This window comes from Anser brachyrhynchus (genome assembly GCF_964034855.1).
Source record: "Anser brachyrhynchus genome assembly, chromosome: 16".
NCBI classification, from domain to species: Eukaryota; Metazoa; Chordata; class Aves; order Anseriformes; family Anatidae; genus Anser; species Anser brachyrhynchus.
In genome coordinates this window covers 14,298,148-14,318,762 of record NC_137734.1, presented here as the reverse complement: position 1 = coordinate 14,318,762, position 20,615 = coordinate 14,298,148, and the positions used below count along the sequence as shown (strand labels likewise).

Sequence of the window (20,615 nt, the reverse complement as noted above, 5' to 3'; positions counted from 1 at the left end):
CAGTGATGTGGTTGGCAGGTTACCTAAACAAATAACTGCAATTCCACGTGTGTAAAGGTTGCTTTGTGAGGCTCTGGTCAATTTATAAACCATTCATCTGAGAAAGGAGCTACTGTGTGGAGATGCAGAAACCCATTTGAAGAACCCATAGGGCTCACAAGGGCAGCCATATGCAGAAAGCTGGACAGTCTGAGGCACAGGGGATGGGGATCCTCTCTGTCAGACAGGTTATGGCTTTGGGCAAGTCACTTGAATTTACATGTTTTGATTTACAATTTCAAGAGGCACATACAATAATCCCTCCTGATCAATCAATCACTGTCCTGAGTTGGAAGGGACCTACCAGGATCATCAAGTCCAGCTCCTGGCTCCTCACAGGGCCACCCAAAAATCAGACCATGTGTCTGAGAGCGTTGTCCAAACGCTTCTTGAACTCCAGCAGGCTTGGTGCGCTGACCACTGCCCTGGGCAGCCTGCCCCAGTGCCTGATCACCCTCTGAGTGAAGAGCCTTTCCCTAACACTCAGCCTGACCCCCCCCGTCCCAGCTCCGTGCCGTTCCCTTGGGTCCTGTCGCTGTCCCCAGAGAGCAGAGCTCAGCGCCTGCCCCTCCGCTCCCCTTGTGAGGGAGCTGCAGGCCGCCATGAGGCCTCCCCTCAGCCTGCTCTGCTCTGGGCTGAACAAACCCAACGAGCTCAGCCACTCCTCATACAACTTGCCTTCCAGACCCTTTACCATCTTTGTAGCCCTCCTTCAGAGGCTCTCTAATAATTTTAGGTCCTTCTTATGTTGTGGCACCCAAAACTGCACACAGTGCTCAAGGTGAGGCCGCACTGGCGCAGAGCAGAGCAGGAGAATCCCTTCCCTCGCCAGGCTAGCCACGCCGTGCCTGAGGCACCCCAGGACAGGGTTGGACGTTTGAGCTACTGGGGCATGCTCCCGATTCATATTTGGCTTGGCATTGACCAGAAACCCCAGATTCCTTTCTGCGGGACTGCTCTCCAGCCTCTCGTCCTCATCTATACGTACAGCCAGGGTTGCCCCATCCCAGGTGCTGAATCTGGCACTTGGTCTTGTTAAACTTCATGCAATTAGTGATTGCCCAGCTCTTTTATTTTGTCAAGATCTCTCTGCACGGCCAGAGACCAGTGTGGAAGAGCTTTATATTTTTCTACAATGTTTGTATTGCAGTTGGAGAAAGTCACAGTATGATCATGGTGTTCCAGTAATTGATTACACTGTTTCTGGACTTTGTTTAAATGGATTGTCATTGCTGTAGCTGAAAAAAAGGGGAAGAAAAACTATTGTACAGAAAACAGAATTGCATCCAGGTATCAGGGACAACATCTGTATGCAGCTAGAAGTCTCAAAAGCAGCAAAAACCATACCAAACATACCCAGAAGGTGTTTTACAGACAGATGACGGTATTGTGGATGATACTCTGGAACACAAAACCATAATCTAAAATAAACTTCCCATCTGAAACAGGATAAGTCACTTACTGGCCTAATGGCCCTATTTACGCAACTACAGAATACACATAAAACATTTACCCTGGAAAGGTATTGCAGGTCTGTTTGCTGTGCTGTTTTATTTCTCCAATAGCTGGCTGCAAAATATTTGGAGTCCTGAAATGAGAGTGACTAAAACACCGAGACCAGGATTTGAGACCCCCATAGCCATTACCTCGATCAGAGTAATTCACCAGAACATCATCATCTGATCTGACTGAAATACAGTTTGGGCAAGCAATGCTTCCTAAGTGTGACATTCAGTGAAAGAAGCAGGACCAGGCGTTCAGTTTGTGCCAAGAAAGGAGGGAAACCACTACGACAGCAAAACAAGATTGCTGGGCTTCCAATTCCTCGTTTTGAGTGCCATAATTAAAAGAACATGTACACCTTTCAAAATCAACTTCACGTGCAATCCTTTACCTACAGTGTTGAAAGGCATCTCCGCAATCAACACTGCTGCGGATTCTCTCTGGCCTGTTGTGTACTTTTATGTATTTTATTATTTCCACAATAATATTTTGCATTTTATTATTACACAGACGTGCCTGTACACTAGACAGCCTATTCTGACTCTAAATAGATATCAAAGCTATTTCTAAATACTGAAAACCCTTTCTGAAGTCTAATTCAAATGAAGTATAGTTGCTGTGCTATCACAAACTTACTTTGCTTCAGGTGTATCACTGAATCAGGTGCACCAGTCCAGGGAGGCTGACACTTTCTTAACAGTGTTTAAAGAAACCTCTCTGTTTTCCTTCATAAACTATAGTAAGACACGAATTTTATGCTTTACTGCCAAACATCTAAATCAATTTTGACTAAACACAAGTGGAAAGCAGCTCTTGGTTGGAAGCTTCATATACTCATTATTTATTTTCCAAACATACAAGGGAAAAAATAGAGGAAAGAGACAAGAAAGCTTCATTGAGAACAGAGTCTGGAAAAGTACAACAGAATAAGCAAACAGTTCATCCTAAGGCAGTAACTTAATAATAAACTGACTCCAGCAAAGTGCATTCTCCCTTTTCCAAGGGTTCAAATGAAGACATATATCAACACTAAGTAGATTTGAGTCAACCTGTTTTCCCGGGTAGTTCTTCCAAGACAAAGAACTGCTGCATCCTCCTCTCCTGTTCACAAAGTAGTCCACCAAGCAAACATCTGGTCTGAGCCAGAACCGACCACACTACTTGGTATCCTGCACTTCTGCTTTCCTAAAGCTTGAAAACTGCCTAATTTTGATGGGAAGAGTAAAGCCAATGACCTTACAGCCCCTCTCCATACTTTTTTCAGTTATCTGAGGCAAGATACACCAGAGGGGCAGACAGATATTGTGTTTTTTTCCTTAAAAGGATTTTGCTGGGATACTTGGCTTCAGAACAAGACAGACCCCTTAGTTGCTGCATTCTTCATTAATCTTGTAATCCGATAAATAGATAAATTGCTGAAGAAATGTCTCCAGCCTCTATCTATAGGAATAGAATAATTCCTGTGAACTTATTGAGAAGTTCCACTTTCTCCCCAGTGAAGTTTTATTATGCAAGCAAGGATCTTACACAGCTTTTAAAATACAAAGTTTGCAAAACAAGATTAACGCACCTTCTGCTCCACCGAAACCCCAGGGCAACTTCAATCTAAGGAAGAAAGGTAAACAATGTGACAGAAGTGCTAACACGGAGAGAGCACAGTGGCACAGCACCAAGTCTGCAAGCTGAGCTGCACACTCGTTTATCCTTCCAAAACTTTAAAGCTTATCATGGATAGGTTAAGGAGGCCAGAAAAAAAACAAACACAGACTGATCATTCCTATATTGTGTGACTGAGGCCTCAGGGACATGAATGAAGTTAACCTGAAGCAAATGTCACTGCTGGCATTTCATCAATCTAAACAAACCTGCAGAAGTTGGGTTGGTAAGCAAGACATGCTGTGAGAGCTTATTTAGAAAGTGAAGGGCAGATATTCTTCAATACACTTGTTTTGAGCCCTTTTTTTTTTCCCCATCTGGATTAATCACTCAGTTTCTGTGCACCAAATATTTTCACCTGCTAGGGAAATACTAAATTCTCTGATTATCAGCAATTAACGCTTGAATAATTGAGATGCTCTGTGTTACAAAAGGATGATGACCTTACATTGCTATACTGAATGTATTCTGCAGCAACCCAACAGCACAGACAGCAGCAAGTCTAATGAACTGTCAGTGCCTTCTCCATGGCCTCTTCTGAAAAAGGTGGCATGTTCGCATACGACTATTCTGCAGCATATCTTAGTCATTGAGTTAAAAAACACAAAATCACTGCAAGAACAATTGCACTAGAACACACTACACAAAGGACAAGAGTGGGGAAGCCTTATAAAGCATGAAAATACATGTTTGATCAGTAGAGAAAGGCTAAATTAAGAGCTGCTTCTTACACATGCCAAAGGGCTCCCGACTGAGAGGCAACAATGAAGTTTCAACCCACTATTTGCATTCAAAAATGAAAAAAAAATCAATGTGAACAGAAACATGTGTTTCCAGGGATTCCCAGGACGTAACACATTCTCCTGTAATTGCATAAATAAGAGTCAGAGAATGAAATCCATTAATATGCTTCCATTAACCAAGCAGAATAAAATAAAACAGCAAGTCAGAACTGCCAGCATCAGCACACAGCTTAAAAAGCTCCTAGCATGGAAGAGAGGAAAGTCAGGAGTAGTCTCTTAAGAAAAGAAGATAAGAATCACCCTGTTCTTGTCCCTAGCAAAGTTTATTCTTATATGGCTACACTATTTGATGAGTAGAAGTGCTTTCCATAGCCTCCTCCATTCAGAATTTGACTAGCGTGCACAGTAACAGACTCCTTCCCTTACTGGGGCAGAAATAGTTTCAGCATTTTTTCCTGTTGGTTTAGAAGTCTTTACCCACATGCATAAGCACAGCTACGCACTGTATGTACATCTTTAAAGCAGCAGCAAGACTGAAGATAAGCTTTTGCCTTGATATTCAGAAGGCACTGCCCATCACATCTCTGCACAGCAGGAAGCCAGAGCAGGGTCTAAGGAAAAACCCACCCAGTGAGCACCAGGGGACTCAGGAATACTCCAGGACGTGCTGGAAGCGTGTCTAAGTTTATTTGGTATACGCCTGCTTCACTCCTAGTCCTTGTCATGTTCAGCCACCGTCTTGCTTTCCCTCAGCATCAATTCTTCCTCCTCCCACCTCAGACTAGCCCAGAATTACTTTTCAGGGTCAGCGAAGGGGTCCTAATAGATAGAAAAGTGGAAAGCTAGACAACTGTAGCAGCTAGCTAGTGACCCATTTCAAAGTCAGCTCTGCCTCTGTCTGCATTTCCCAATCAGATCCAAAACGTAGGAGCAAACAAAGGACGGCTACAAGCCTGTGCTTCATTACCTCCCTGGTTCCAAAAGCCTTACGCTCGTTACAAACGTGTATTCCAATTAGCTAACAGACGTGTACAGGACGGACTCTGGAGGGCTGATGGGTGCATAAAGTGAATGTTGCTGGGGAACACACAAACAAGAATCAGCTTTGGGAAAAAAAGTTGCATAAAATAGAAGCTGCAGGTAGGTTCCCTGTGGATTTCCTTTGGATCCCCTAACACTGAATGATTTTTACTAGACCATCTAATCTCACGTTTCTCCAAATTCACATCCGTTTCCTCCCCATTGTGCAAAATGCAGTTAACGTAACCGGCACAGCAGGAAGGACTGAGAAGGGCTGGACGATTGCACACAAGCCGGTCTAGCATACAGGAGTATAAAACTAGCTCAAAATGATGAAAGAAAGTAAAATTTAAGGGCGTTCAAATGGATAATGCGAGGGAGACTGATCCCACTGCCGGAGTCAGAAAGCAACAAACCTTCAGCACGGACCCAAGGCTTGGCACAGGAGCTGCCACGCAGCGCTGTCGCACGCAGTCAGCTCTCAGGAAGAGACAAAGGAGCCGTGTCCGCACCGTGCAGATGGAGACAAAGGAGCGGCCCAGGGTCACGCTCAGCCGCTGGGGAGCCAGGCCCAGGGGTGCTCCCGCCTCTGCTCGCCTTCTGCCTCGCTTCTCTGGAGCGCGCTGCGGCCGGGCAGTTGCGACACGCCGTCATGTTTAGACTTCGGAGTCATCAGCGGCTGCAGAAGATAACCTATCCCTTACTTCAACATGGTTCAAAGCAACGTGGCTCAGTTAACCCTTATCTTCCCGCTAGCTGACCCTTTCAGCTCTTGAGTTCTCGTCCAGCAGAACTTTGGGGACACCACCCTGAACTTCAGCAGTCCCCCTCGGGAAGGACGTGACAGCTGTGCTGGATCGCCGAGCTCACCGCTGCTTGGCCCCTGCGCCCAGGCTCACCAGGCTCGCTTGCTGCCTGAACCGGCTGATCCACGGCTCCTTGAGAAAAAGGTTCAGCTCCTCCTGAGGTGAACCTCTTCAGGTCCGTCACGGCTTGGAGAATCTTGTCCAGGTTACGTTCAACTGTGGGAGAAGGAGCAAGCCTAGCTCTTCAGCAAGGAGTGCAGGGACTGGGCTCCTGCCTGCATCACTGACACACGGAGGTGGGCTGAATCACCCTTTCTGGAAATTTTTGATGAGAAAGCACCCAGGGAGCAGCTTTACCAGTTACCTCAGCAGACTGGGTCAAGAGCAAAGCAAACCTTTTGGTGCAACCTGACACATTCGCGCTGCAGTCAGAGAACTTCACGTACTGTACTCCATCCACAGGCTGAGTCAGTGCCCCTAGCAGAAGGTTTTTCCGCCTCCAACTGCTCTCTGTACCAGTAGCAGAAAGGTGCAAACAACGCAATTTGTAATGCAAAGTCAACAGCTGCTTCCCGCATGCAGCCAAACCTTTAAGACAGGTGAATCAGGAGGAAGAAAGGAGAAAACTAACTCCCAGCTCTTAGAGATAATGGAAACTTCAGCTATATTAAAAAATAAGGAGATTTGTATCATATTGAGGCATAAGAAGTAAAGTTTCAATTTTAAAAACTGCATTAGCCAGCAGGAAAACAGCTGTGTTGTCTGAAATAATTACTCTGCAAATGGTGTCAACTAGAAAAATATTTTCACTTGCTGGCTGTGTAAATCACTAGTATTTTTGGATTCACTAAAAAGAGTTTTGTTTTTATTTTATTTTTCTTTAAAGATTCCCTGAAATCCTGACACTTCCTCAGCGCACGAGGGATTTCTCAAGAGCAGCTCAAACCAAGCCAGCGCTCACCCCAACAGCATGAGGACAGGGCTGGCACATTCGGCTATCCCGGGCCTGACCCAGGACAGGGGCTCCCCGAAACCCAAATTCCCACAGATCAAAACATGCAGACGCATTGAAATGCTTCTCCTACTGCAGTCAGCGACGAGACTCCTGTCAGCGGGCAGCGTCATGCACACGTGTGCACGCAGGAGCACTGCAAGCAGTGCCCAGCATCCTCAGAGAGGCTCTAATGGCATTGTTCAAAGGCTTTTATTAACCAGCCCTGGACAACGAGATGTGGCTTTGGCCATTGCTGGTCTTCTGCCTGCTGTGGGCAGGAAAGGCCTGAGGCGGCAGCACCCTTGGGAACAGCCCAAGGCCTCCGCACTGCTCCGTATTACGGTACACATTGAGCCTGCAAGACAGCAAGCGGCTGGTACGATGCTGAAATTAGCTCTGCCAAGCAGTACTGCTGTTTTAAGCTCCGGAATCAGATGTTTATCCTACTACTTGCCTAATATCGTGCCCACAAAGCTGAACTAATGGGCCAGTGTTATAAAAAGTTTATTTCAAAACAACGTAAGCGATTGGTCTTTTATCATGTTCGTTTCCTCTCTGCAGAAGCAACTCCCACGCCGATTCCAGCCAGTGGGTTTGCTGGTGCCGTGGTGCCCCCCCACCTCCAAGCATTTTTCCAAGCCCGGGGCACGCTGGCTGGACGCAGACCACCTCACCTCCGCCTGCACTGCGGGTGAGTTATGCGACCGCGCACCCACGCCAGGCTAAATCCAGCAGTTGTCTGCAAACGTCTCATCACCAGCCGGCGCTGCCCCAAGTCCCACTCTCAAGACAAGGGGGGGAACGCAGCTCCCCCGCCTTAAGGAGACATCGCCACAATTAACGTACAAGAAGAAATCTGATGCCAGCCAGAACACACGGGAGGCACGGGACTAAACAAAAGGTTCAGTGACAGCCGAGATTTCCGCACTTCCCGCAGTGCTCCTGAGCCTACTGAGAGGGAGGCAGCGAGGACACAGAGAGCCACCTCTGTAGCAGCGCAGGTGACAGCAGCTTGAAATGTGAGTTTTAAAATGCACAAGGCTGTGCTGGCAATACTTACATGACTAATAAGCAGAGCTCCTACATGCAGCGCGCCCACTCCACCAGAAGCCTTCCATTCAAACCAATTGACAAGAAGTGTTACTTGAAGTCACTGGTTTTAGCCCTGTTACGTGTTGGTGTTCTGTTTTGTTAAATACAGGTCAAGTCTCACTAGCTGCCGGCTGTTAAATCACACCGACACAGGTACCTGAAAGCCCATGTAGCCTGCCATTGCAGATCAGTATGCTTAATAAACTCCTAACTTCAATTAAAAGCAGCTCTACATATTCTTACCCTCCCCCCCCCCCCCCTTCTGAATGGCTTGCATCTCTGGATGGATATCAAAATTTTATTAAACTCACGGGCAACATTTTCAGATTCCATCAGACACGAGATTCACAAATGCCTTGAATGACTTATGAACGGGAGAAAAACATTTACATTGTTTCACGCCTAGACCCTATTAAAAGGAGAGAAGCGTAATCCTTGAAAACTGAACAGAACCAATTGCTTCTGGTTAACTCGTTCCTCAATTTTACGAGCAGACCCGTCTTTACCAATGCAGAAATAACTAGGTGTGAAAGTTAGCTTCCCTTTTTCAGCTTTCAAATGGTTTCCACTATCATAGTCACTAAATGAGCTGTTCAAACTGAAGGAAATATGCTGCAGGTGCAAAGAGTCTTCAATGGTTGGTTTATCACTGCACTTCAAGACGCAAGTGCTTAACTAATGACTTCCATCATCTCTGAGGTTCTGCTTTACAGCTACAGCAACACGATCGCACTATTTTTCAAGTTTTCTGAACACGAAGCCTGACATCACTTAGGTATTTTAAGAAGTCGGTTGGTAAGAGGCTTAGAAAGATGCTCAAAGAACTATGAGCACTACAGAAGCACCCACAGGGACTCAAGAGTTTGTTATTCCTCGTTAATGTAATCTGAAATGAGAAAACAAAATGGTACAGCTTATTTGCAGGAGTGTTCCGAAAGAAAAATTAAGAGATTGCTTTGCACCTGCTCATTTGATGGCAGAAATAGGCAAAGGAAACAAGGGTAACTGGTACGAATATTTACAATCTAATAATTAATTCCTGAACGGCTCAGCTATAATGCTAGGAAATAAATATTTTAAAGGTTTCTTGACGGCCAGTCTTATGTTGAGACAAATTTTTAAAGGTTTATTACAAATACTGTTAGAGTTAAAGTTAAAACAATACCTCTGTTAAATTTTAAGATGAATTTTACATCGAGGACCAGTGCCACCTTGAAAGCTACAGCCACTGCAGGGATTTAGCATTTGCTCCTCTGCAGACAGCCCGGAGCAGCAGCTGTCCCGTTTCCTCCTGCCTTTCCTTCCCTTCCCGGACCGAGGCGCCCCGGGAGCCATCCGTGCTGGGTTCCCCCATTCCCTTCCTCTCGGGAAGCTGCTTGCCCCAGAGGAGCGCAGCAGCCCCAGGGGCTTCTGAACCCGCAGTGCTTGAACGCACTCGAACCTGTTTGAGGCTCCATGCATTTAGGCAATGCTGTTTGCAAGTTTTTAAATGTACCAGTTTATTTTTGAACTTGGATCTTTTACAGCTAGCAATTATCTTACTTCCTGTACTCTAGTCCCTTGCAGACCAGAACAAACTCCCTGTTTTTCCTGTGATCACAGCTGTGACCTGTGATCAGCTTTACTTGAGACAATCAGATGTGAAAAGGCACTGATACCCATACACAGGAGCCTCGAGTCTTTACTAATGCATAGTGGTAGTATTACGTAAAGCCTGCAAGTGAGCAAACTGCATGATGAGCAGCTCTAATAAGGTAAGGATGAATGCAAAAAACCTGTACTGAAAATCAGCAAGAGATGTGAGATCTTCATGTTCCCTCCCCAAGACTAACACCCTGGACTCACAGATCCAGATACCCCCGGAGATAAGGGTATGATGAAATTGAAAATTAAAGTAACTGCTTTAACAGTAGCGTTTCACTTCTAGTGGTGACGTTACTAAACACTCCACATTGGCTAGAAACACTATTAGGTTAACCTGGTTTCCTAAGGACATTTCTTTGCAGCTCTAAGAGGCAAAATAGTTCAGGAGCCTCTACGCGAGAAAGCATCTGTGACCTGGAAAACAGTTCCACACTGGTTCTCACGACAAAAGATTTTACAGAAAGTACCAGTTACCTAGCGATTGAAATATAAAACGAGATACTTTGTGCCACTACAGTCACTGTAAGGAATCCTGGAATCTCAGCTCTAGCATTTTACAGCAAGACAGCTGCCCTGATGATACAGAAACTGCACTTCCTTTTTTTTTTTTTAGTGCAGAAAGCAATAGCCACACACAAGTAACACAAGGAAACTGTTTGCTAATGCCAAGCATCATGTTCTCAAAAATCTAACTTCACTACAATTAAGTGTGCATTTAAATCAGCATTTGTTCCATCGAGGTGTGCTCTAGAAGTTGCTTTATGAACTACTGCACAGCCGGATGCAAGAGCAATTCTGGTTTGAGCAAGGGCAAGAGTAAACTGCAGTGACCAACAGGGAAGAAACCTCATTTGACTCGGTCTACAAAGACGCTTGACAACTTATTCCTGTACTGACGTCTTTTTTAGAGTATCAATCTCCATCAGTAATTTGATCTGAATCTAGTTCTCCATGTACTTAAACCCATTTGGATCACACGATTTGGGAAATTGCATACCAGCACTAACAACACTACCTGTTCTGATCTACTGTTATTGGTTACTTAGGAATGATGGGAAGGAGGTGGTTAAAATTTAGGATACAGCTTACAGGATGAAGAACCGAGCAAACATCACTGACGCTTGCTGACGAAATGACACTGACTTCAGAACATGGAAATAAGACCTACGAGCCACGCCACTGATTTGCCTTCTTTAAGCCTTCAAACGCTCATGGATGCTTACAAGCAAGCCCTGTTGGATACCAGCCCTTGTCCAAAGTGAAAACTAGCATAAGGCTTACCTTTCCAGTCACTGAAACAGCTATTAAAAACGTCATTAAACTTGTTTGTAGTCCACAGACCCCAACAAAATTACTTTTTTTTTCAGTATTGGGGAAGAACAATTGAAGTGAGAACTTCTTTGGCTGCATTCGCCTATTGAGCTAATTGCCAAAGACTAATTCCAGAGCTCTGCTGAGATTAAACCGTGAGTGTACACAAAGGGGCACTATAAAAACTCAGCTCAGAAAAATCTAATAGCATATTTATTTCGATTCCATTCAAAAAGTAAATATTTGCCATGTGCAAGTTGACAGACATCTTCTCCAGGACTCCTCTATAAAAATGAAACCGAGAAGTGTTCCTTTCCCCGGCTCAATTGCCCTCCCAAAACACAAACACAGTAGTGTGATGCAAAGAGGGCTCCTCGAACTACATGCTAACAAGTTCCCTCTGGGGTTTAAGGTTTCATAGCCTGGGTTAGCATCTGAGGACAAGGCTCCTGTGCCTGGGTAGATGGGTGGAGTGTTTACAGAAAGGGAGAAAAACATTAGAACTTAAATTAAAAACAAACTAATTTTGACATTAATAGATGAGGCTCACATCTGTTTTGAACACTGTTTCTTGGTCTTGGGAAATACAGCTACAGGGGATGCATTTCACAAAACAATGCTCCGCAGCTCCATTCTCCACAAATCCACAAAGGACTCCGTTTAAAAACACACTGACTTCAGCACACCACAACTCTGTAAACCTGCCGATCCTTCAGAAACGTGGCCAGGGGTTATTGTTGTTGATCCTTCTAACCGAGCACGCTGGTGAGTAAAGCCCGAGGCACACCGATCTGTTCCTAGCAGACCCAACCCACCTTCTGAACCAGCTCTCCCTGCTGTCAGCACCAGACGTAACCTGCTTGCTAAACTGCACGCAGAACGGATCAATCTGGCTCGCAAAAGCAGCACCAGCAGCTTCAAAAAACAACCCAAAAATCGGATTCCTAACAGAGCGAAGAGTTGCACAGGATGAGTACGGTAAGAGGCATGTTCACGAGCACAGAAAACCAGAACGTTTTTAACTCAGCACACACACAGGTTCGCGCCCCGACAGCGAGGCACAGCAGTGCCAGGAACCGCAGATCGCACGGCGCTGGACAAATGTCTCAACAACAGGACAGGGCAGGAGGGAAGGGGCAAGCGCTAGCCATGAAGTCAATGCTTGGAAAAGCTGAAGAGCAACAGCTTTACACCTTCATTTATGAAACAAGAAACTGATCATCAATTCCAGTGCTTGACTTCTGCATAAAGTTCAATTTAAGGATTTAATTACTAGCATAGCCAGCTTGTTGCTACCTGCTCTGTCTCCAAGCACTGCAAGACAAGCTATGGACCAGGACAAGTACAACCGCAGCGTGCTGGACGCTCTCAGCACCAGACACCCACCAACAACTTAAGAATCCAAGCACAGAGCGTCAAGTGCTAAGCCCCATTTTCTCCTCACATCTAGACAATTAAAGCAGTCTAAAGACCTAAAAAGAAGCTTGCTTTAAATACAAGCGATGCTGAATAAGCCCACTTGATGATAAAAGGAAAACTTAATTGTTTACGACAGCCATCAAACTCCAGAGAGAAGCACATTTTAAATTAGAAGACTGCATCTACTCATAAAAACAGGTATTTCAAGGACAGCTTGCTTGTGCTTCCCTAATAAAGCGCAGGTGACACACACAGCTATAATACTATGACTCAGACAAGAGGCTAGCTCCTCCGAGAGGCTTCCTGGTTTTGGAGTAGGAAGAACACCAGAGGATGGAAGAAAACAAAAAGAAAAGACTCTTCAAAAAAAACTCATTATCCACCTTCATGAGGCAAAGACATCCCGGAGAGCTGGAGAGATGTTTCCATCTGCTGGAGCAAGGTGCTGCAGCCCGTGTCCAAACAGCTCCAGCACGATGCCTTGCGAGACTCGGAGTTAGCAGCACTGGCAGATATCCTGCCTGAGTCGTGCCGCTGCTTCTTTGCTAAAAGGACGGATGAAGATGACATCTACACGGGGACGGGGCAACGCTGCCGAAGCATTAATGTCACTTTTGTTACGAATTAATCTTTTGCATTGTACTTCTAGACACACGAAGCTGCTGCCGCGAGATCTGGCAATTCGTGGCAGCGCGCTACAACACAACCTGCACCTTGCTCTCCTCCTGCCAGAAAGCACCCAAGCCTTTTCCCTCTGTATCTCTGACTTGTACCAAACTGAAGGAACCTCATCCTCCATAAAAACCGAAGCTAAAATCTAAGCATTGAGGGGAAACAGCAGTGAGGAAGTCTTACTGTGATCCGCACGTAAAGGGGTTTACTGCACACAAGGAAGCGTTACAACAGAGAGCACATTTTAATAGCTCCAATGACATTCTCGGTCCTCAGAAGAGGAGCAGGCAGCTTTTTATTCCCCATCTGGTGGTCATTAACTCTAGCGTACAAACCTCAGCCTACGTCAGTAGTGCTACTCCATCCCTCCATTTTGTACACGCTGCTTGTGTTGCAATGAATCATACTCACACGGATCTCTCCAAAGGGTTCCTGCTTCCAGCTTCCCAAACGGCTCGATTAAAATGGAGAGTGCTCGTCTAACTCGTAAGGGTACCTTCTGAGGCAAGTACGAACTGGTACCTGCCCTTCCCTGCTGTTTTATCTCTTCGGTAATTGATCTTACTCACATGCTTGCTAGGATTCACAAACTGCCAAAAGACGCAATGTGCTCTGCTGATGCTTTTCCTATTGCTCAAGGCACAGTTAGCAGACACTCGTGTATGCTGGCATGTGTGGTGCAAGAGACTTACCTGAGAAGTACGTGGTGCCAGAACCCCGCACGCAGACCAGGAAACCACTGATCTCACTGCTGTAAATCCAGCAGTTTCACTGATTACAAAACCCGACATGCAACATTTGTAAATTTGTCAAATTATTTAGTACAGAAAAAAAATATACAGGCTTTAGCTCCTGAGATGCATTCTGCATCTAAAAATATAAGCTGAAACCGCAGAAAGGTTTGGTTTTTTTTTTTTTTTGTACTGCTTTTTCCTAACCATTTCAGTAGTCGACTGGAGAGAATTAAAGATCAAAAACAAAAGTCCAAGTTGGAATTGAACCTTAGTCCTAGCCAGACAGCTTTGTGCCTATTTCTGTGCTGGGAGAAGTCACTCCCACTCTGTTCTCGCTTCTCCACCTTTGCAAAGAGCACAGCCCTCCCCCTCTCCCGGGCTGCCTATTTAAACAGCAGGGCCTTAGGACAGGGTAACAATGTACATGGCACACAGGACCTTAAGCCCAGGCACGGGGTCCGTAACAGAATGTCCCTCCCCGGTGCTCCCTGCCTCCACCTTCTGAAGTCTCTCTCTGTACTCGACCCTGCATCCCCGCACAGCCTGGAAGGATCACCAAGCAGCACAGACCGCGCCGAGAGCTGGCACGGCCGCATCGCACAAAGCCCGATGCTGGGATAACCATCGTCAGCTCGTGGAGCTGCTGGATTCCCCGGGGACAGGACGAGCTCACCTCTGAGTCGCGTCCACCGCAGCGAAGATCAAGCAAGGCAGCCCTCCTACCTGGTTATCAGGTGTCCCAAATACCTCGTTTCACAAGCGACATTACAGCCTGTCCCCTGCCACCGTTTGTACTTTTCCCCCCATAAAACTGCTTTGCAGACAGCAGAAATAGCAGCCTGTCTCTTACCATGCTATCCCAACTGCAGAACTCTCTGCGCTTTGCTTACAAGACCACTATGGGTTTCTGAACTCTTATTTCTGATACTTAGAAACCCACAACAGACATTTGTCGTATTCCAGAGGAAAACAAACGTTTTTGTGAGCTTCCGCTTTTTCCTCATTCACCTCCCAAAAAGGTCTTTTTAGGCCACCTCGAGCCATCTCTCCAAAACAAGAGCTGCAAGCTCCGAGGAAGACGAACAGCTGTTTGACAAACCTGGCCCTGGTTCAAATATTGCAATATAAGCCTTGGGCAGTGATACATCGCCATCAATAAAAAGTTCAGCTGAAGTACATCGCCCTGACCCTAAAACACTGATCATCTACGCTGTGCTACACACAAGGAAAAAAATACCACGTTGCCATTCAAATCTAAAAGGTGTAGGGAAGAAAGGTTGCAAATAAAGGAAGAAAATAGCTCCTGGGTAACACTCTTGAGATTTATATTCTCGTGTAAGAAGCTGTGCTAGGCAATAGATCAGAGTAAGTGACAAATGCCAGGAGAAATTAAAAAGTTATCTGTGCTTGGGCATTACTCCATTCTTACTAATTATTTTCTTGACTTCTTACCATGAAGGCACATCCCTGCTTGATTAAAAAAAAAAATCTTGAAAAAGCTGTTAACGCTATTCCATTTAGGCACTGCCACACCGATCTTCCAGCTGCACCAGAATGACAGACACTTGGATGGAGACGAGACAACTTCCAGTCCCATGCAGCATACGCTGAGTAGTGGAGCGAGCCCAAGGCTTCAGGAATTACAAAGCATTTGGGAAGCTCATTCCAGAGCTGCTGAACAATGCTCAGGCATTAGCCCAGGCTGTTTCAGACGGACAAGCCGCATGCAGTCTTACCCGTGCTGAACATGAGACCTCGTGTTTCATTTCTGCCCATCATTTACTCTCTCACACTGCAGAATTCTTTACTAGTGAGGTCCCAGATGCTTGCTGCAAAGATTACTGTGATGTTGCAAATGACTGAGGGACTTCGAACTCAGCAGCACTTAGCGAAAGTCACCAGCATCTTATTTTGTAGGAAATCTTTGAAAAATGGCGTTACAGGAGAAACGGACATTTTGAGGAATCCGAACTATGGTTGCACTGAGAATGGGAGCGGTCCTCCCTCAAAGAGAGCCGTACTGTGTGCTAAAATGGTGTATGTCTGTGTCCGTCTGTGTGTAAGAGGCAGCCATCCACGCAGGGCACCATTACAAAGGAGCTAATCTCTGTTTTTTGGTGGGCACCACAAAGCTTAGCACTCTGCCACACTCCGAAGGAAGCCGCTGTTTTTGTAATGCTCCTTGAAAACCCCTCCTCACTGATGAGGGTATGAGATAAAAATACAGACGCACACCCCCACAGCTCACAACTGCACAAAACATATGGTGAGCTCGTGAACATGAACAAGCGCAGTCATTTCCAAAATATCGATAGAGAAGCCCAAAAGATCTGCTGATCAGCAGCTTTGTGAGAAGCACCTTTTGGCTTTAAGAGCCTGCCAGGATCCTTCTTACAAGAGAGTTTCCCAACGACCCGATGCTGCCCCTGTTCACCCCACAATCATCCCAGTTCCAGGGGTTATGGCCTTCAAACCTAAGAAACGACTTAGGTACTTTAGGTGGAGACGTGTTGTTTTTCTTGATGAGGCACTGTCTGCTGAAGCTGAACGGCAAGTACCTACACCAGCTTTCCTGCCATGCCTCCCGTATTTGAGCCTGCACTGCCCCCATCCCATCAAGGTACGTATTTCAGATGTTTCCCAGCCCCTGCCTCCAAAGTTTTCCACGACAGGAGCAAAGCAGGCTCAGCGCTGTCCGGTCCGTCCTTGTGACTCCTTTGGGGTGGGAGCTGGCGGCCTGAAGGCGCAGAGCGGTTGTCAGTGCAAGCGACCTGCCTGAGCTGAGCTACTACAGCGACCAGCTCCAAGCGAAGCTGCTGGGATTGAGGTAGCAGCTACGAACAAAGGAAACTCCCCCCGAGTGGAGCAACGGTATAAAACGTAGTTTTCACAAACCCTATCCATCCGTTTCTTTTGCCACACTCAGTTGTGTTGTTCTAACAGACAAAAAGGCCTGAGACTATGGGAAACGTCAGTACAACTTTGCAACAGATCTCACAAACATATGAGGCAATTCTTTTTCAAGGTGCAATCCCTTCTCCGCTCACCTTCCCTCACTGCAGAGCTCCCTCTCTGTTATTAGCAGTTAACGGGGAACTAATTGCTGACGTCTCCCACTTCCCCAAGAGCATCAGGAGCACTCCTTGTGCTGGAGGATTTCCCAAAGTATTGCTTATTGCAAGGACTGGAACATTTCACACCTGCATCTCTGCTGACACTGTAACACGGGCCGAGGTTTAACAAAATGCTACTTATACTTCAAAGAAGTTTGAGGACCATTGATATTACGCAGGTGCTACAAAAGAATGAGTTTCAGGACTGATAGCGGCTCTGTTCTCTCTGCTTTCAGTCTCAGGTCTGCAGCTCTCACTTGTTCATCAGCTGAGGCCAAATTTAGGAAGCAAATTTCAATTTGAAAAAAAATACGCATAATGCTCATGTTCCTAAGGCCAACAGCAACTACCAACTGTTCTTTATACCCCATGGACCACAGGAGTAGCTTCACCCCTTTCTTCACATCACTTTCTGAGTGTCCCACCTCTGTGATACCAGGAGATGTTACCGCAGCTCTCTCCTTACCATTATCAGTTTAAAAAGCTAGCATCGAAAAGATTTGTTAACGATAAACCCGATAAAACCCACTGGAAATACTTAGCGTCTGTGTCAGCAAGGACATTGTGAACAAATGCTGTGCTAAGAAACATTTCAGCCCCGCAGACACCGGGCAGCCACTACACCTTGCTCTGCAGAACTGGGAAAGAGCAGAAAAGGCTCTGCCCAGAAGAGCGCTTCAGCACCGTAGGAATTCCCATGTTAAACCAGCCAGAGTGGGAGCTCCCTGGAGCAGGCGTTTAAGAAGAGAGGAAGGACACAGCCGCAACCGGGAATACTGTTCAGGAGGATTCGTCCCACCGTGCTGAAGACTTGTTCTTAAGCTGTGATTTTCAGCTGCTCTTTCAGAAGCACAGGTCAGCAACAAACTCACGCGCTGCTGGAATACCGGCAAGTCCCTGCCCTCCTCTTGTTCATTTAAGGGGAGAAAGCGTTTTGAAGTCTAATGATGATACATATTTAAACGCTGACAGTGCTAAACAGCTCAGAACTGATAGTCATGCAGGGAGAAGGCATGGCTGGGCTTATTTGTCATCTGACGCTGCCTCGGTCAAAGAAAACAGCCTCAGAAAAGCAAGGTGATACACACCGCCTTCCGCTACGAGGATCCTCCCTCAGATTTGGGCACCTACGACTCCTTTAAGAACACAGGCAGGAGCAGAATACACAGTGCTAAACAGCATTTTGCTCTCATGTTTCAGTGTGAGGTTTTATATAAAACTTGGGGCAGTTTCCATAAAACTAGCAGCTGCAAAGGCAATTCAATTTAATAAGCCAATAAATATTTCTGAATGACTGCATGTCTTACAAGGATATCAGGAATTTTATTAGCCCAGCCAGCTCAAGCAGACTTGAAAGAGAAACTATCCTATCTTGAAAAGCCGCAGAAAGAAATCTGCGCTGATTTCTTAAGTTAAATTATCCTTTTCATAAAGAAGTCAGCGTATCATTAAAGCCCATCCCTCCGGTTCAACAACAAAGGAGCAGGTATAATGTCAGGACTCCGCTGATTTTAGTGGGATCACAGCAATTTACACCATCGGTAAGAATCTGGCCCCGAGTCTCTCTAAGAGGGCAGTGACTTGTGCTATTTCAGCAGGTATTACTTTAACAGGAATCCAGTGAAATCATTAACAGAGGAATTTGAGTCAATGAGATGTTAAGTACTTGCTATAATTACATATTATTGCAGTTTCTGCTGACAGCACAACTCAGGAGGTTGGAATTCAATGAACTATCCGACAAATATCTGAAATCACAGTTGTAAAATGAAATTAAATCTGAATTTGTTCGATTATGCTTATGAGCCGTGTGCCTAGTTTACGTAAAGCCATGTAAAAAGCCACACTTTTGCATAAATATTGGTTCCTTGGTTAAAATTTTTTCATGTTTTACAAAGTAAACAAAGCAGCCCCGATAGGAATATTGCTTAATACTGCAGTAAAAGGAAAAACATCTTAAGAGAATCTGAAAGTAGAAAGCACACAGGCCATTAACCCCCAAAACACATCTTCCAGCACATTTAGGTAATTCTGCTGAGTTTTAACAAAAACAAAAGTTGGCCGCAGATAACAAATGCGTTCAACTCCCCACTCCCACAAGACACCCATTAAGTCCTAACCTGAACGCTGAACGTGTCGGAACAATTAACACAACAGACCTCTAGGTCTTCACAAAGCCCTTCTGACGCTACTGCTGGGAAAATACATGCAAACAACTTATGCAGCGCATGAGACGCAGGAGCAGCTTACCAGCAATATTTTTATTTACATTTCACAAGGTCTCCCTGCAGTCTGCCTTTCTGAGACGTGTCAGAAATGATCATCTTACTGCAGGATACCCTCACTGCCAGCGTCTCGGGGACTCCTGTAGGAAAGCTGCACTGTTATATCCTACAGTCCTTGCAAAAGATTGCTGGAGATGCTAGAAACCAATGCTAAAAAACAAAACAAAACAAACAAACAAAAAAAACACACACACATTAAAAACCTCACAAGGATCAGGGTCTGACACGAAATATTTTTCAGATTTGAAGTTTCAGATTTAAAACTGCCCCGAGTGTTGCTCCGAGGACCGGCTGTGGGCAGCACTGCTCACAGCGCTGGCTCGCCCAGCGCCTTGGGCTGGAGGAGGCAGATTCGAGGCTTGTGTTGGAAGGAACAAGCTACATGGAAACGTGCGTCCTAAGGAACGTAGCACAAAAAAGGGAAAGGAAATTTTCCGCGGAGATATCAATCTGCTTCTAAATACCATTAGCTACCTTTTGTATGGTGGATCCCCGGCCAAACGTTTGACATTTAAAAGCGCCGATGACATCACGCTCCCAGGGAACTTAAAGAGACGCTTTCGCCCTGATGTGTGCAGGGATAGAACACAAGAGTTTACCTTCCAGCTTCCTAACTTCAGGAGGTTTGTTTGGTACTGCGGCTCCCGCAGCAGCGCTAAGGTACACAGACCCAGCGGACGTGACCCTGCTCTCCTTCCAAAAATCCTCCTGCCCATCCAGAAGACACCAACGAGGCAGAAGGGAGGAAGAACAAACCAGGGCGCCAGCAGATTGGTTCCCAACCACCAAAAAACCTTCAGGACCTCTGCTGTGTCGGTGTTCAGCCTGCCAGCATTTAAGCCATCCCCACCTTTTGTGTGCCCAGCTCTGTCGTTGTAAAGGAAAAGTGAATTTAATGCGGAACACAAGGGTGCTGAAATACCCTAACTTGTAAGGCATTTGTTCAGCACCCTGGCTATTTAAATTACATTTCCCTCTTGCTCACTCCCCTTCACATCTTCACCCTGATATACCGAGGTGCCATATAAGCATTCAGGACAACAAAAAAACCTGCCAGTTTCTGATAAGCAGCACAAGCTGGAGCAGAAAGGACTCACCACCACCCCCATCCCAAAACTGCAATTAAAGCGAGCCTCCCACTCAAACACGCTTGGCTTCTAGATGACTTCTAGACAGACAAATTCACACACGACTCCTGTTAACATACTCTAATGGTTGCAAATTCAGTCTTATCGTTATTGGTCAAGTCATCTTTCTTCACTTCGGGTAATGCCTTCCCTTCCTACCTAGAAGAGTGCTGGATTTTAAAAAAGTGCTGGATCTTATAGCAGCTCTGCCTGCAGGCTGACAAACAGCCATGGCACTCGCAGCAGTTACTGCAGTTTAGGAGCCTTTGTCTTGAATTTGATCATTTTGCAACCAAAAATAAGTTTTATCTACTGCACCCCACAAGCATAATAAGAGAATTGAAAGTTAAGATAAATTCCTTTCAGTCTCAACGTTGTCCTCAGGAGCAAGAAGCTGTTATACTCAACCTTAGCAATAAAGCTCTTAAAGCTAAACTAAACAGAATCCAAGCAGGTT

The 20,615-nt window shown here is 45.7% G+C and overlaps 1 protein-coding gene and 1 long non-coding RNA gene across 2 annotated transcripts in view; one reads left to right on the top strand and one right to left on the bottom strand.

The window, feature by feature from the left end:
* Positions 1-20,615, bottom strand: part of TOP1 (DNA topoisomerase I) — a 67,098-nt gene that overhangs the window by 42,436 nt on the left and 4,047 nt on the right. The window lies entirely within an intron of this gene.
* LOC308178668 lies at positions 3,157-19,203 on the top strand. Its single transcript, XR_013939888.1, has 2 exons — positions 3,157-5,497; positions 5,531-19,203. It is a non-coding gene; the product is annotated as an uncharacterized lncRNA (long non-coding RNA).